Genomic DNA, 18,824 nt, shown 5'->3' with positions numbered 1-18,824 from the left:
GAAAAGTTAGTAAAATGTCACAGTACATGTATTTATGAAAATTTTGACCAAAAATGTCAAAGGTCACTAAAGTTAAAAAAAAGGTGAAAATCATCAAGTATTGAAAAAATGATTGACAAAGTGAAAAATATTAGGAAAAGTGAAAAGTTTGTAAAATGTCACAGTATATGTATTTATGAAAATTTTGACCAAAAATGTCTAAGGTCACTAATATCGGAAAAAATATGAAAATCATAAAGTATTGAAAAAATGGTTGAAAAAGTGAAAAATATTAGGAAAAGTGAAAAGTTAGTAAAATGTCACAGTACATGTATTTATGAAAATTTTGACCAAAAATGTCTAAGGTCACTAACGTTCAAAAAAATGTGAAAATCATCAAGTATTGAAAAAATGATTGACAAAGTGAAAAATATTAGGAAAAGTGAAAAGTTTGTAAAATTTCAAAGTATATGTATTTATGAAAATTTTGACCAAAAATGTCTAGGGTCACTAACGTTCAAAAAAATGTGAAAATCATCAAGTATTGAAAAAATGGTTTTAAGAGTGAAAAATATTAGGAAAAATGAAAAGTTTGTAAAGTGTCAAAGTATATGTATTAATGAAAATTTTGACCAAAAATGTCAAAGGTCACTAAGTTCAAATACATGTGGAAAGCATATAGTATTGAAAAAATGGTTTACAAAGTGACAAATATTAGGAAAAGTGTAAAGTTAGTAAAGTGTCACAGTACACGTGTTCATGAAAATTTACACCAAAAAAGTCTAAGTTCACTAACGTTCAAAGGAAAGTGAAAATCATGAAGTATTGAAAAAATGATTGACAAAGTAAAAAATATTAGAAAAAGTGAAAAGTTTGTAAAGTGTCACAGTACGTCTATTCACGAAAATTTTAACCAAAAATGTCTAAGTTAACTAATATTGGAAAAAATATGAAAATCATAAAATATTGAAAAAATGGTTGACAAAGTGAAAAATATTAGGAAAAGTGAAAAGTTAGTAAAATGTTACAGTACATGTATTTATTAAAATTTTGACCAAAAAAGTCTAAGGTCACTAACGTTCAAAAAAATGTGAAAATCATTTAGTATTGAAAAAATGGTTGACAAAGTGAAAAATATTAGGAAAAGTGAAAAGTTTGTAAAATGTCACAGTATATATATTTATGAAAATTTTGACCAAAAATGTCTGAGGTCACTAACGTTCAAAAAAATGTGAAAATCATTTAGTATTGAAAAAATGGTTGACAAAGTGAAAAATATTAGGAAAAGTGAAAAGTTTGTAAAATGTCACAGTATATATATTTATGAAAATTTTGACCAAAAATGTCTAAGGTCACTAACGTTCAAAAAAATGTGAAAATCATATAGTATTGAAATAATGATTGACAAAGTGAAAAATATTAGGAAAAATGAAAAGTTTGTAAAATGTCAAAGTATATGTATTAATGAAAATTTTTTACCAAAAATGTCTAGGGTCACTAACGTTCAAAAAAATGTGAAAATCATCAAGTATTGAAAAAATGGTTTTAAGAGTGAAAAATATTAGGAAAAATGAAAAGTTTGTAAAGTGTCAAAGTATATGTATTAATGAAAATTTTGACCAAAAATGTCAAAGGTCACTAAGTTCAAATACATGTGGAAAGCATATAGTATTGAAAAAATGGTTAACAAAGTGACAAATATTAGGAAAAGTGTAAAGTTAGTAAAGTGTCACAGTACACGTGTTCATGAAAATTTACACCAAAAAAGTCTAAGTTCACTAACGTTCAAAGGAAAGTGAAAATCATGAAGTATTGAAAAAATGATTGACAAAGTAAAAAATATTAGAAAAAGTGAAAAGTTTGTAAAGTGTCACAGTACGTCTATTCACGAAAATTTTAACCAAAAATGTCTAAGTTAACTAATATTGGAAAAAATATGAAAATCATAAAATATTGAAAAAATGGTTGACAAAGTGAAAAATATTAGGAAAAGTGAAAAGTTAGTAAAATGTTACAGTACATGTATTTATTAAAATTTTGACCAAAAAAGTCTAAGGTCACTAACGTTCAAAAAAATGTGAAAATCATTTAGTATTGAAAAAATGGTTGACAAAGTGAAAAATATTAGGAAAAGTGAAAAGTTTGTAAAATGTCACAGTATATATATTTATGAAAATTTTGACCAAAAATGTCTGAGGTCACTAACGTTCAAAAAAATGTGAAAATCATTTAGTATTGAAAAAATGGTTGACAAAGTGAAAAATATTAGGAAAAGTGAAAAGTTTGTAAAATGTCACAGTATATATATTTATGAAAATTTTGACCAAAAATGTCTAAGGTCACTAACGTTCAAAAAAATGTGAAAATCATATAGTATTGAAATAATGATTGACAAAGTGAAAAATATTAGGAAAAATGAAAAGTTTGTAAAATGTCAAAGTATATGTATTAATGAAAATTTTTTACCAAAAATGTCTAAGGTCACTAATATCGGAAAAAATATGAAAATCATCAAGTATTGAAAAAATGATTGACAAAGTGAAAAATATTAGGAAAAGTGAAAAGTTTTTAAAATGTCAAAGTATATGTATTAATGAAAATTTTGACCAAAAATGTCTAAGGTCACTAATATCGGAAAAAATATGAAAATCATAAAGTATTGAAAAAATAGTTGAAAAAGTGAAAAATATTAGGAAAAGTGAAAAATAAGTAAAATGTCACAGTACATGTATTTATGAAAATTTTGACCAAAAATGTCTAAGGTCACTAACGTTCAAAAAAATGTGAAAATCATCAAGTATTGAAAAAATGATTGACAAAGTGAAAAATATTAGGAAAAGTGAAAAGTTTGTAAAATGTCACAATATATGTATTTATGAAAATTTTGACCAAAAATGTCTAAGGTCACTAATATCGGAAAAAATATGAAAATCATAAAGTATTGAAAAAATGGTTGAAAAAGTGAAAAATATTAGGAAAAGTGAAAAGTTAGTAAAATGTCACAGTACATGTATTTATGAAAATTTTGACCAAAAATGTCTAAGGTCACTAACGTTCAAAAAAATGTGAAAATCATCAAGTATTGAAAAAATGATTGACAAAGTGAAAAATATTAGGAAAAGTGAAAAGTTTGTAAAATTTCAAAGTATATGTATTTATGAAAATTTTGACCAAAAATGTCTAAGGTCACTAACGTTCAAAAAAATGTGAAAATCATCAAGTATTGAAAAAATGATTGATGAAGTGAAAAATATTAGGAAAAGTGAAAAGTTAGTAAAATGTCACAGTACATGTATTTATGAAAATTTTGACCAAAAATGTCAAAGGTCACTAAAGTTAAAAAAAAGGTGAAAATCATCAAGTATTGAAAAAATGATTGACAAAGTGAAAAATATTAGGAAAAGTGAAAAGTTTGTAAAATGTCACAGTATATGTATTTATGAAAATTTTGACCAAAAATGTCTAAGGTCACTAATATCGGAAAAAATATGAAAATCATAAAGTATTGAAAAAATGGTTGAAAAAGTGAAAAATATTAGGAAAAGTGAAAAGTTAGTAAAATGTCACAGTACATGTATTTATGAAAATTTTGACCAAAAATGTCTAAGGTCACTAACGTTCAAAAAAATGTGAAAATCATCAAGTATTGAAAAAATGATTGACAAAGTGAAAAATATTAGGAAAAGTGAAAAGTTTGTAAAATTTCAAAGTATATGTATTTATGAAAATTTTGACCAAAAATGTCTAGGGTCACTAACGTTCAAAAAAATGTGAAAATCATCAAGTATTGAAAAAATGGTTTTAAGAGTGAAAAATATTAGGAAAAATGAAAAGTTTGTAAAATGTCAAAGTATATGTATTAATGAAAATTTTGACCAAAAATGTCAAAGGTCACTAAGTTCAAATACATGTGGAAAGCATATAGTATTGAAAAAATGGTTAACAAAGTGACAAATATTAGGAAAAGTGTAAAGTTAGTAAAGTGTCACAGTACACGTGTTCATGAAAATTTACACCAAAAAAGTCTAAGTTCACTAACGTTCAAAGGAAAGTGAAAATCATGAAGTATTGAAAAAATGATTGACAAAGTAAAAAATATTAGAAAAAGTGAAAAGTTTGTAAAGTGTCACAGTACGTCTATTCACGAAAATTTTAACCAAAAATGTCTAAGTTAACTAATATTGGAAAAAATATGAAAATCATAAAATATTGAAAAAATGGTTGACAAAGTGAAAAATATTAGGAAAAGTGAAAAGTTAGTAAAATGTTACAGTACATGTATTTATTAAAATTTTGACCAAAAATGTCTAAGGTCACTAACGTTCAAAAAAATGTGAAAATCATCAAGTATTGAAAAAATGATTGACAAAGTGAAAAATATTAGGAAAAGTGAAAAGTTTGTAAAATGTCAAAGTATATGTATTTATGAAAATTTTGACCAAAAATGTCTAGGGTCACTAACGTTCAAGAAAATGTGAAAATCATCAAGTATTGAAAAAATGGTTGAAAAAGTGAAAAATATTAGGAAAAGTGAAAAGTTTGTAAAATGTCACAGTACACGTATTTATGAAAATTTTGACCAAAAATGTCTAAGGTCACTAATATCGGAAAAAATATGAAAATCATCAAGTATTGAAAAAATGATTGACAAAGTGAAAAATATTAGGAAAAGTGAAAAGATTGTAAAATGTCAAAGTATATGTATCTATGAAAATTTTGACCAAAAATGTCTAGGGTCACTAACGTTCAAAAAAATGTGAAAATAATCAAGTACTGAAAAAATGGTTTTAAAAGTGAAAAATATTAGGAAAATAGAAAAGTTTGTAAAATGTCAAAGTATATGTATCAATGAAAATTTTGACCAAAAATGTCTAAGGTCACTAATATCGGAAAAAATATGAAAATCATAAAGTATTGAAAAAATGGTTGAAAAAGTGAAAAATATTAGGAAAAGTGAAAAGTTAGTAAAATGTCACAGTAAATGTATTTATGAAAATTTTGACCAAGAATGTCTTAGGTCAATAACGTTCAAAAAAATGTGAAAATCATCAAGTATTGAAAAAATGATTGACAAAGTGAAAAATATTAGGAAAAGTGAAAAGTTTGTAAAATGTCAAAGTATATGTATTTATGAAAATTTTGACCAAAAATGTCTAGGGTCACTAACGTTCAAGAAAATGTGAAAATCATCAAGTATTGAAAAAATGGTTTTAAAAGTGAAAAATATTAGGAAAAATGAAAAGTTTGTAAAATGTCAAAGTATATGTATTAATGAAAATTTTGACCAAAAATGTCTAAGGTCACTAATATCGGAAAAAATATGAAAATCATCAAGTATTGAAAAAATGGTTGAAAAAGTGAAAAATATTAGGAAAAGTGAAAAGTTTGTAAAATGTCACAGTACACGTATTTATGAAAATTTTGACCAAAAATGTCTAAGGTCACTAACGTTCAAAAAAATGTGAAAATCATCAAGTATTGAAAAAATGATTGACAAAGTGAAAAATATTAGGAAAAGTGAAAAGTTTGTAAAATGTCAAAGTATATGTATTAATGAAAATTTTGACCAAAAATGTCTAAGGTCACTAATATCGGAAAAAATATGAAAATCATAAAGTATTGAAAAAATGGTTGAGAAAGTGAAAAATATTAGGATAAGTGAAAAGTTAGTAAAATGTCACAGTACATGTATTTATGAAAATTTTGACCAAAAATGTCTAAGGTCACTAACGTTCAAAAAAATGTGAAAATCATCAAGTATTGAAAAAATGATTGACAAAGTGAAAAATATTAGGAAAAGTGAAAAGTTTGTAAAATGTCACAGTACTAACTTTCACATTTTTTTGAACGTTAGTGACCTTAGACATTTTTGGTCAAAATTTTCATAAATACATTTACTGTGACATTTTACTAACTTTTCACTTTTCCTAATATTTTTCACTTTTCCTAATATTTTTCACTTTGTCAACCATTTTTTCAATACTTGATGATTTTCATATTTTTTCCAATATTAGTTAACTTAGACATTTTTGGTTAAAATTTTCGTGAATAGACGTACAGTGACACTTTACTAACTTTTCACTTTTTCTAATATTTTTTACTTTGTCAATCATTTTTTCAATACTTCATGATTTTCACTTTCCTTTGAACGTTAGTGACCTTAGACATTTTTGGTGTAAATTTTAATGAACACATGTACTGTGACACTTTACTACCTTTACACTTTTCCTAATATTTGTCACTTTGTTAACAATTTTTTCAATACTATATGCTTTCCACATGTATTTGAACTCAGTGACCTTTGACATTTTTGGTAAAAATTTTCATTAATACATATACTTTGACATTTTACAAACTTTTCATTTTTCCTAATATTTTTCACTTTTAAAACCATTTTTTCAATACTTGATGATTTTCACATTTTCTTGAACGTAAGTGACCCTAGACATTTTTGGTCAAAATTTTCATAAATACATATACTTTGACATTTTACAAACTTTTCACTTTTCCTAATATTTTTCACTTTGTCAATCATTTTTTCAATACTTGATGATTTTCACATTTTTTTGAACGTTAGTGACCTAAGACATTTTTGGTCAAAATTTTCATAAATACATTTACTGTGACATTTTACTAACTTTTAACTTTTCCTAATATTTTTCACTTTTCCTAATATTTTTCACTTTTTCAACCATTTTTTCAATACTTGATGATTTTCATATTTTTTCCGATATTAGTGACCTTAGACATTTTTGGTCAAAATTTTCATTAATACATATACTTTGACATTTTACAAACCTTTCATTTTTCCTAATATTTTTCACTTTTAAAACCATTTTTTCAATGCTTGATGATTTTCACATTTTCTTGAACTTTAGTGACCCTAGACATTTTTGGTCAAAATTTTCATAAATACATATACTTTGACATTTTACAAACTTTTCACTTTTCCTAATATTTTTCACTTTGTCAATCATTTTTTCAATACTTGATGATTTTCATATTTTTTCCAATATTAGTTAACTTAGACATTTTTGGTTAAAATTTTCGTGAATAGACGTACTGTGACACTTTACTAACTTTTCACTTTTTCTAATATTTTTTACTTTGTCAATCATTTTTTCAATACTTCATGATTTTCACTTTCCTTTGAACGTTAGTGACCTTAGACATTTTTGGTGTAAATTTTAATGAACACATGTACTGTGACACTTTACTAACTTTACACTTTTCCTAATATTTGTCACTTTGTTAACAATTTTTTCAATACTATATGCTTTCCACATGTATTTGAACTCAGTGACCTTTGACATTTTTGGTCAAAATTTTCATTAATACATATACTTTGACATTTTACAAACTTTTCATTTTTCCTAATATTTTTCACTCTTAAAACCATTTTTTCAATACTTGATGATTTTCACATTTTTTTGAACGTTAGTGACCCTAGACATTTTTGGTCAAAATTTTCATAAATACATATACTTTGAAATTTTACAAACTTTTCACTTTTCCTAATATTTTTCACTTTGTCAATCATTTTTTCAATACTTGATGATTTTCACATTTTTTTGAACGTTAGTGACCTTAGACATTTTTGGTCAAAATTTTCATAAATACATGTACTGTGACATTTTACTAACTTTTCACTTTTCCTAATATTTTTCACTTTTTCAACCATTTTTTCAATACTTTATGATTTTCATATTTTTTCCGATATTAGTGACCTTAGACATTTTAGGTCAAAATTTTCATTAATACATATACTTTGACATTTTACAAACTTTTCACTTTTCCTAATATTTTTCACTTTGTCAATCATTTTTTCAATACTTGATGATTTTCACATTTTTTTGAACTTTAGTGACCTTTGACATTTTTGGTCAAAATTTTCATAAATACATGTACTATGACATTTTACTAACTTTTAACTTTTCCTAATATTTTTCACTTCATCAATCATTTTTTCAATACTTGATGATTTTCACATTTTTTTGAACGTTAGTGACCTTAGACATTTTTGGTCAAAATGTTCATAAATACATATAGTGTGACATTTTACAAACTTTTCACTTTTCCTAATATTTTTCACTTTGTCAATCATTTTTTCAATACTTTATGATTTTCACATTTTTTGAAATTCAGTGACCTTAGACATTTTTGGTTAAAATTTTCGTGAATAGACGTACTGTGACACTTTACTAACTTTTCACTTTTCCTAATATTTTTCACTTTTTCAACCATTTTTTCAATACTTTATGATTTTCATATTTTTTCCGATATTAGTGACCTTAGACATTTTTGGTCAAAATTTTCATTAATACATATACTTTGACATTTTACAAACTTTTCACTTTTCCTAATATTTTTCACTTTGTCAATCATTTTTTCAATACTTGACGATTTTCACATTTTTTTGAACTTTAGTGACCTTTGACATTTTTGGTCAAAATTTTCATAAATACATGTACTATGACATTTTACTAACTTTTAACTTTTCCTAATATTTTTCACTTTGTCAATCTTTTTTTCAATACATGATGATTTTCACATTTTTTTGAACGTTAGTGACCTTAGACATTTTTGGTCAAAATGTTCATAAATACATATAGTGTGACATTTTACAAACTTTTCACTTTTCCTAATATTTTTCACTTTGTCAATCATTTTTTCAATACTTTATGATTTTCACATTTTTTGAAATTCAGTGACCTTTGAAATTTTTGTCAAAATTTGCATAAATACGTGTACTGTGACATTTTATAAACTTTTCACTTTTCCTAATATTTTTCACTTTGTCAATCATTTTTGAAAAGATTGTAAAATGTCAAAGTATATGTATCTATGAAAATTTTGACCAAAAATGTCTAGGGTCACTAACGTTCAAAAAAATGTGAAAATAATCAAGTACTGAAAAAATGGTTTTAAAAGTGAAAAATATTAGGAAAATAGAAAAGTTTGTAAAATGTCAAAGTATATGTATCAATGAAAATTTTGACCAAAAATGTCTAAGGTCACTAATATCGGAAAAAATATGAAAATCATAAAGTATTGAAAAAATGGTTGAAAAAGTGAAAAATATTAGGAAAAGTGAAAAGTTAGTAAAATGTCACAGTAAATGTATTTATGAAAATTTTGACCAAAAATGTCTAAGGTCAATAACGTTCAAAAAAATGTGAAAATCATCAAGTATTGAAAAAATGATTGACAAAGTGAAAAATATTAGGAAAAGTGAAAAGTTTGTAAAATGTCAAAGTATATGTATCTATGAAAATTTTGACCAAAAATGTCTAAGGTCACTAACGTTCAAAAAAATGTGAAAATCATCAAGTATTGAAAAAATGATTGACAAAGTGAAAAATATTAGGAAAAGTGAAAAGTTTGTAAAATGTCAAAGTATATGTATTTATGAAAATTTTGACCAAAAATGTCTAGGGTCACTTACGTTCAAGAAAATGTGAAAATCATCAAGTATTGAAAAAATGGTTTTAAAAGTGAAAAATATTAGGAAAAGTGAAAAGTTTGTAAAATGTCAAAGTATATGTATTAATGAAAATTTTTACCAAAAATGTCAAAGGTCACTGAGTTCAAATACATGTGGAAAGCATATAGTATTGAAAAAATTGTTAACAAAGTGAAAAATATTAGGAAAAGTGTAAAGGTAGTAAAGTGTCACAGTACATGTGTTCATTAAAATTTACACCAAAAATGTCTAAGGTCACTAACGTTCAAAGGAAAGTGAAAATCATGAAGTATTGAAAAAATGATTGACAAAGTAAAAAATATTAGAAAAAGTGAAAAGTTAGTAAAGTGTCACTGTACGTCTATTCACGAAAATTTTAACCAAAAATGTCTAAGGTCACTAATATCGGAAAAAATATGAAAATCATCAAGTATTGAAAAAATGATTGACAAAGTGAAAAATATTAGGAAAAGTGAAAAGTTTGTAAAATGTCAAAGTATATGTATTTATGAAAATTTTGACCAAAAATGTCTAGGGTCACTAAAGTTCAAGAAAATGTGAAAATCATCAAGCATTGAAAAAATGGTTTTAAAAGTGAAAAATATTAGGAAAAATGAAAAGTTTGTAAAATGTCAAAGTATATGTATTAATGAAAATTTTGACCAAAAATGTCTAAGGTCACTAATATCGGAAAAAATATGAAAATCATAAAGTATTGAAAAAATGGTTGAAATAGTGAAAAATATTAGGAAAAGTGAAAAGTTAGTAAAATGTCAAAGTATATGTATTAATGAAAATTTTGACCAAAAATGTCTAAGGTCACTAATATCGGAAAAAATATGAAAATCATCAAGCATTGAAAAAATGGTTTTAAAAGTGAAAAATATTAGGAAAAATGAAAAGTTTGTAAAATGTCAAAGTATATGTATTAATGAAAATTTTGACCAAAAATGTCTAAGGTCACTAATATCGGAAAAAATATGAAAATCATAAAGTATTGAAAAAATGGCTGAAATAGTGAAAAATATTAGGAAAAGTGAAAAGTTAGTAAAATGTCACAGTAAATGTATTTATGAAAATTTTGACCAAAAATGTCTAAGGTCACTAACGTTCAAAAAAATGTGAAAATCATCAAGTATTGAAAAAATGATTGACAAAGTGAAAAATATTAGGAAAAGTGAAAAGTTTGTAAAATGTCAAAGTATATGTATTTATGAAAATTTTGACCAAAAATGTCTAGGGTCACTTACGTTCAAGAAAATGTGAAAATCATAAAGTATTGAAAAAATGGTTGAAAAAGTGAAAAATATTAGGAAAAGTGAAAAGTTAGTAAAATGTCACAGTACATGTATTTATGAAAATTTTGACCAAAAATGTCTATGGTCACTAACGTTCAAAAAAATGTGAAAATCATAAAGTATTGAAAAAATGATTGACAAAGTGAAAAATATTAGGAAAAGTGAAAAGTTTGTAAAATGTCACAGTACACGTATTTATGAAAATTTTGACCAAAAATGTCAAAGGTCACTAAAGTTCAAAAAAATGTGAAAATCATCATGTATTGAAAAAATTATTGACAAAGTGAAAAATATTAGGAAAAGTGAAAAGTTTGTAAAATGTCACAGTACATGTATTTTTGAAAATTTTGATCAAAAATGTCTAAGGTCACTAACGTTCAAAAAAATGTGAAAATCATCAAGTATTGAAAAAATGATTGACAAAGTGAAAAATATTAGAAAAAGTAAAAAGTTTGTAAAATGTCACAGTACACGTATTTATGCAAATTTTGACCAAAAATGTCAAAGGTCACTGAAGTTCAAAAAATGTGAAAATCATCAAGTATTGAAAAAATGATTGACGAAGTGAAAAATATTAGGAAAAGTGAAAAGTTAGTAAAATGTCACAGTACATGTATTTATGAAAATTTTGACCAAAAATGTCAAATGTCACTAAAGTTCAAAAAAATGTGAAAATCATCAAGTATTGAAAAAATGATTGACAAACTGAAAAATATTAGGAAAAGTGAAAAGTTTGTAAAATGTCACAGTATATGTATTTATGAAAATTTTGACCAAAAATGTCTAAGGTCACTAACGTTCAAAAAAATGTGGAAAGCATATAGTATTGAAAAAATGGTTAACAAAGTGACAAATATTAGGAAAAGTGTAAAGTTAGTAAAGTGTCACAGTACATGTGTTCATGAAAATTTACACCAAAAATGTCTAAGTTAACTAATATTGGACAAAATATGAAAATCATAAAGTATTGAAAAAATGGTTGACAAAGTGAAAAATATTAGAAAAAGTGAAAAGTTAGTAAAGTGTCACAGTACGTCTATTCACGAAAATTTTAACCAAAAATGTCTAAGTTAACTAATATTGGACAAAATATGAAAATCATAAAGTATTGAAAAAATGGTTGACAAATTGAAAAATATTAGGAAAAATGAAAAGTTTGTAAAATGTCAAAGTATATGTATTAATGAAAATTTTGACCAAAAATGTCTAAGGACACTAATATCGGAAAAAATATGAAAATCATCAAGTATTGAAAAAATGATTGACAAAGTGAAAAATATTAGGAAAAGTGAAAAGTTTGTAAAATGTCAAAGTATATGTATTAATGAAAATTTTGACCAAAAATGTCTAAGGTCACTAATATCGGAAAAAATATGAAAATCATAAAGTATTGAAAAAATAGTTGAAAAAGTGAAAAATATTAGGAAAAGTGAAAAGTTAGTAAAATGTCAAAGTATATGTATTTATAAAAAATTTTGACCAAAAATCGCTAAGGTCACTAACGTTCAAAAAAATGTGAAAATCATCAAGTATTGAAAAAATGATTGACAAAGTGAAAAATATTAGGAAAAGTGAAAAGTTTGTAAAATGTCAAAGTATATGTATTTATAAAAAATTTTGACCAAAAATGTCTAAGGTCACTAACGTTCAAAAAAATGTGAAAATCATCAAGTATTGAAAAAATGGTTTTAAAAGTGAAAAATATTAGGAAAAATGAAAAGTTTGTAAAATGTCAAAGTATATGTATTAATGAAAATTTTTACCAAAAATGTCAAAGGTCACTGAGTTCAAATACATGTGGAAAGCATATAGTATTGAAAAAATTGTTAACAAAGTGACAAATATTAGGAAAAGTGTAAAGGTAGTAAAGTGTCACAGTACATGTGTTCATTAAAATTTACACCAAAAATGTCTAAGGTCACTAACGTTCAAAGGAAAGTGAAAATCATGAAGTATTGAAAAAATGATTGACAAAGTAAAAAATATTAGAAAAAGTGAAAAGTTAGTAAAGTGTCACAGTACGTCTATTCATGAAAATTTTAACCAAAAATGTCTAAGTTAACTAATATTGGACAAAATATGAAAATCATAAAGTATTGAAAAAATGGTTGACAAAGTGAAAAATATTAGGAAAAGTGAAAAGTTAGTAAAATGTTACAGTACATGTATTTATGAAAATTTTGACCAAAAAAGTCTAGGTTCACTAACGTTCAAAAAAATGAGAAAATCATCAAGTATTGAAAAAATGATTGACAAAGTGAAATATATTAGGAAAAGTGAAAAGTTTGTAAAATGTCACAGTATATATATTTATGAAAATTTTGACCAAAAATGTCTAAGGTCACTAACGTTCAAAAAAATGTGAAAATCATCAAGTATTGAAAAAATGATTGATGAAGTGAAAAATATTAGGAAAAGTGAAAAGTTAGTAAAATGTCACAGTACATTCGTTCATGAAATTTTGACCAAAAATGTCGAAGGACACTTACGTTCAAAGGAAAGTGAAAATCATAAAGTATTGAAAAAATGATTGACAAAGTGAAAAATATTAGAAAAAGTGAAAAGTTTGTAAAATGTCACAGTACACGTATTTATGAAAATTTTGACCAAAAATGTCAAAGGTCACTAAAGTTCAAAAAAATGTGAAACTCATCAAGTATTGAAAAAATGATTGACAAAGTGAAAAATATTAGGAAAAGTGAAAAGTTTGTAAAATGTCACAGTATATGTATTTATGAAAATTTTGACCATAAATGTCTAAGGTCACTAATATCGGAAAAAATATGAAAATCATAAAGTATTGAAAAAATGGTTGAAAAAGTGAAAAATATTAGGAAAAGTGAAAAGTTTGTACAATGTCAAAGTATATGTATTAATGAAAATTTTGACCAAAAATGTCAAAGGTCACTAAGTTCAAATACATGTGGAATCATATAGTATTGAAAAAATGGTGAACAAAGTGACGAATATTAGGAAAAGTGTAAAGTTAGTAAAGTGTCACAGTACATGTGTTCATGAAAATTTACACCAAAAATGTCTAAGGTCACTAACGTTCAAACGAAAGTGAAAATCATGAAGTATTGAAAAAATGATTGACAAAGTAAAAAATATTAGAAAAAGTGAAAAGTTAGTAAAGTGTCACATTACGTCTATTCACGAAAATTTTAACCAAAAATGTCTAAGGTCACTAATATTGGAAAAAATATGAAAATCATCAAGTATTGAAAAAATGGTTTTAAAAGTGAAAAATATTAGGAAAAGTGAAAAGTTTGTAAAATGTCAAAGTATATGTATTAATGAAAATTTTGACCAAAAATGTCTAAGGTCACTAATATCGGAAAGAATATGAAAATCATAAAGTATTGAAAAATGGTTGAAAAAGTGAAAAATATTAGGAAAAGTGAAAAGTTAGTAAAATGTCACAGTACATGTATTTATGAAAATTTTGACCAAAAATGTCTAAGGTCACTAACGTTCAAAAAAATGTGAAAATCATCAAGTATTGAAAAAATGATTGACAAAGTGAAAAATATTAGGAAAAGTGAAAAGTTTGTAAAATGTCACAGTACACGTATTTATGAAAATTTTGACCAAAAATGTCAAAGGTCACTAAAGTTCAAAAAAATATGAAAATCATCATGTATTGAAAAAATGATTGACAAAGTTGAAAATATTAGGAAAAGTGAAAAGTTTGTAAAATGTCACAGTACATGTATTTTTGAAAATTTTGACCAAAAATGTCTAAGGTCACTAACGTTCAAAATAATGTGAAAATCATCAAGTATTGAAAAAATGATTGACAAAGTTTGTAAAATATTAGAAAAAGTGAAAAGTTAGTAAAGTGTCACAGTACGTCTATTCATGAAAATTTTAACCAAAAATGTCTAAGTTAACTAATATTGGACAAAATATGAAAATCATAAAGTATTGAAAAAATGGTTGACAAAGTGAAAAATATTAGGAAAAGTGAAAAGTTAGTAAAATGTTACAGTACATGTATTTATGAAAATTTTGACCAAAAAAGTCTAGGTTCACTAACGTTCAAAAAAATGAGAAAATCATCAAGTATTGAAAAAATGATTGACAAAGTGAAATATATTAGGAAAAGTGAAAAGTTTGTAAAATGTCACAGTATATATATTTATGAAAATTTTGACCAAAAATGTCTAAGGTCACTAACGTTCAAAAAAATGTGAAAATCATCAAGTATTGAAAAAATGATTGATGAAGTGAAAAATATTAGGAAAAGTGAAAAGTTAGTAAAATGTCACAGTACATTCGTTCATGAAATTTTGACCAAAAATGTCGAAGGACACTTACGTTCAAAGGAAAGTGAAAATCATAAAGTATTGAAAAAATGATTGACAAAGTGAAAAATATTAGGAAAAATGAAAAGTTTGTAAAATGTCACAGTACATGTATTTATGAAAATTTTGACCAAAAATGTCTGAGGTCACTAACGTTCAAAAAAACTGTGAAAATCATCAAATATTGAAAAAATGATTGATAAAGTGAAAAATATTAGAAAAAGTGAAAAGTTTGTAAAATGTCACAGTACACGTATTTATGAAAATTTTGACCAAAAATGTCAAAGGTCACTAAAGTTCAAAAAAATGTGAAACTCATCAAGTATTGAAAAAATGATTGACAAAGTGAAAAATATTAGGAAAAGTGAAAAGTTTGTAAAATGTCACAGTATATGTATTTATGAAAATTTTGACCATAAATGTCTAAGGTCACTAATATCGGAAAAAATATGAAAATCATAAAGTATTGAAAAAATGGTTGAAAAAGTGAAAAATATTAGGAAAAGTGAAAAGTTTGTACAATGTCAAAGTATATGTATTAATGAAAATTTTGACCAAAAATGTCAAAGGTCACTAAGTTCAAATACATGTGGAATCATATAGTATTGAAAAAATGGTGAACAAAGTGACGAATATTAGGAAAAGTGTAAAGTTAGTAAAGTGTCACAGTACATGTGTTCATGAAAATTTACACCAAAAATGTCTAAGGTCACTAACGTTCAAACGAAAGTGAAAATCATGAAGTATTGAAAAAATGATTGACAAAGTAAAAAATATTAGAAAAAGTGAAAAGTTAGTAAAGTGTCACATTACGTCTATTCACGAAAATTTTAACCAAAAATGTCTAAGGTCACTAATATTGGAAAAAATATGAAAATCATCAAGTATTGAAAAAATGGTTTTAAAAGTGAAAAATATTAGGAAAAGTGAAAAGTTTGTAAAATGTCAAAGTATATGTATTAATGAAAATTTTGACCAAAAATGTCTAAGGTCACTAATATCGGAAAGAATATGAAAATCATAAAGTATTGAAAAATGGTTGAAAAAGTGAAAAATATTAGGAAAAGTGAAAAGTTAGTAAAATGTCACAGTACATGTATTTATGAAAATTTTGACCAAAAATGTCTAAGGTCACTAACGTTCAAAAAAATGTGAAAATCATAAAGTATTGAAAAAATGATTGACAAAGTGAAAAATATTAGGAAAAGTGAAAAGTTTGTAAAATGTCACAGTACACGTATTTATGAAAATTTTGACCAAAAATGTCAAAGGTCACTAAAGTTCAAAAAAATATGAAAATCATCATGTATTGAAAAAATGATTGACAAAGTTGAAAATATTAGGAAAAGTGAAAAGTTTGTAAAATGTCACAGTACATGTATTTTTGAAAATTTTGACCAAAAATGTCTAAGGTCACTAACGTTCAAAATAATGTGAAAATCATCAAGTATTGAAAAAATGATTGACAAAGTTTGTAAAATATTAGAAAAAGTGAAAAGTTAGTAAAGTGTCACAGTACGTCTATTCACGAAAATATTAACCAAAAATGTCTAAGTTAACTAATATTGGAAAAAATATGAAAATCATCAAGTATTGAAAAAATGATTGACAAAGTGAAAAATATTAGGAAATAGTGAAAAGTTTGTAAAATGTCAAAGTATATGTATTAATGAAAATTTTGACCAAAAATGTCAAAGGTCACTAAGTTCAAATACATGTGGAAAGCATATAGTATTGAAAAAATGGTTAATAAAGTGACAAATATTAGGAAAAGTGTAAAGTTAGTAAAGTTTCACAGTACATGTGTTCATGAAAATTTACACCAAAAATGTCTAAGGTCACTAACGTTCAAAGGAAAGTGAAAATCATGAAGTATTGAAAAAATGATTGACAAAGTGAAAAATATTAGGAAAAGTGAAAAGTTAGTAAAATGTCAAAGTACATGTATTTATGAAAATTTTGACCAAAAATGTCTAAGGTCACTAAAGTTCAAAAAAATGTGAAAATCATCAAGTATTGAAAAAATGATTGACAAAGTGAAAAATATTAGAAAAAGTGAAAAGTTAGTAAAGTGTCACAGTACGTCTATTCACGAAAATTTTAACCAAAAATGTCTAAGTTAACTATTATTGGAAAAAATATGAAAATCATCAAGTATTGAAAAAATGATTGATCAAGTGAAAAATATTAGGAAAAGTGAAAAGTTTGTAAAATGTCAAAGTATATGTATTTATGAAAATTTTAACCAAAAATGTCTAGGGTCACTAACGTTCAAGAAAATGTGAAAATCATCAAGTATTGAAAAAATGGTTTTAAAAGTGAAAAATATTAGGAAAAATGAAAAGTTTGTAAAATGTCAAAGTATATGTATTAATGAAAATTTTGACCAAAAATGTCTAAGGTCACTAATATCGGAAAGAATATGAAAATCATAAAGTATTGAAAAATGGTTGAAAAAGTGAAAAATATTAGGAAAAGTGAAAAGTTAGTAAAATGTCACAGTACATGTATTTATGAAAATTTTGACCAAAAATGTCTAAGGTCACTAACGTTCAAAAAAATGTGAAAATCATAAAGTATTGAAAAAATGATTGACAAAGTGAAAAATATTAGGAAAAGTGAAAAGTTTGTAAAATGTCACAGTACACGTATTTATGAAAATTTTGACCAAAAATGTCAAAGGTCACTAAAGTTCAAAAAAATGTGAAAATCATCATGTATTGAAAAAATGATTGACAAAGTTGAAAATATTAGGAAAAGTGAAAAGTTTGTAAAATGTCACAGTACATGTATTTTTGAAAATTTTGACCAAAAATGTCTAAGGTCACTAACGTTCAACATAATGTGAAAATCATCAAGTATTGAAAAAATGATTGACAAAGTTTGTAAAATATTAGAAAAAGTGAAAAGTTAGTAAAGTGTCACAGTACGTCTATTCACGAAAATTTTAACCAAAAATGTCTAAGTTAACTAATATTGGAAAAAATATGAAAATCATCAAGTATTGAAAAAATGATTGACAAAGTGAAAAATATTAGGAAATAGTGAAAAGTTTGTAAAATGTCAAAGTATATGTATTTATGAAAATTTTGACCAAAAATGTCTAGGGTCACTAACGTTCAAAAAAATGTGAAAATCATCAAGTATTGAAAAAATGGTTTTAAAAGTGAAAAATATTAGGAAAAATTATAAGTTTGTAAAATGTCAAAGTATATGTATTAATGAAAATTTTGACCAAAAATGTCAAAGGTCACTAAGTTCAAATACATGTGGAAAGCATATAGTATTGAAAAAATGGTTAACAGAGTGACAAATATTAGGAAAAGTGTAAAGTTAGTAAAGTTTCACAGTACATGTGTTCATGAAAATTTACACCAAAAATGTCTAAGGTCACTAACGTTCAAAGGAAAGTGAAAATCATGAAGTATTGAAAAAATGATTGACAAAGTGAAAAATATTAGGAAAAGTGAAAAGTTAGTAAAATGTCAAAGTACATGTATTTATGAAAATTTTGACCAAAAATGTCTAAGGTCAATAACGTTCAAAAAAATGTAAAAATCATAAAGTATTGAAAAAATGATTGACAAAGTGAAAAATATTAGGAAAAGTGAAAAGTTTGTAAAATGTCACAGTACACGTGTTCATGAAAATTTAAACCAAAAATGACTAAGGTCACTAACGTTCAAGGGAAAGTGAAAATCATGAAGTATTGAAAAAATGGTTGACAAAGTGAAGAATATTGGGAAAAAGGAAAAGTTAGTAAAATGTCACAGTACA

The sequence above is a fragment of the Fistularia commersonii genome, chromosome 18, assembly GCF_037954325.1.
Source record: "Fistularia commersonii isolate RoL2024-O1a breed Wild chromosome 18, RoL_Fcom_v1.0, whole genome shotgun sequence".
NCBI lineage: Eukaryota > Metazoa > Chordata > Actinopteri > Syngnathiformes > Fistulariidae > Fistularia > Fistularia commersonii.
This window is presented reverse-complemented; position numbering follows the sequence as displayed.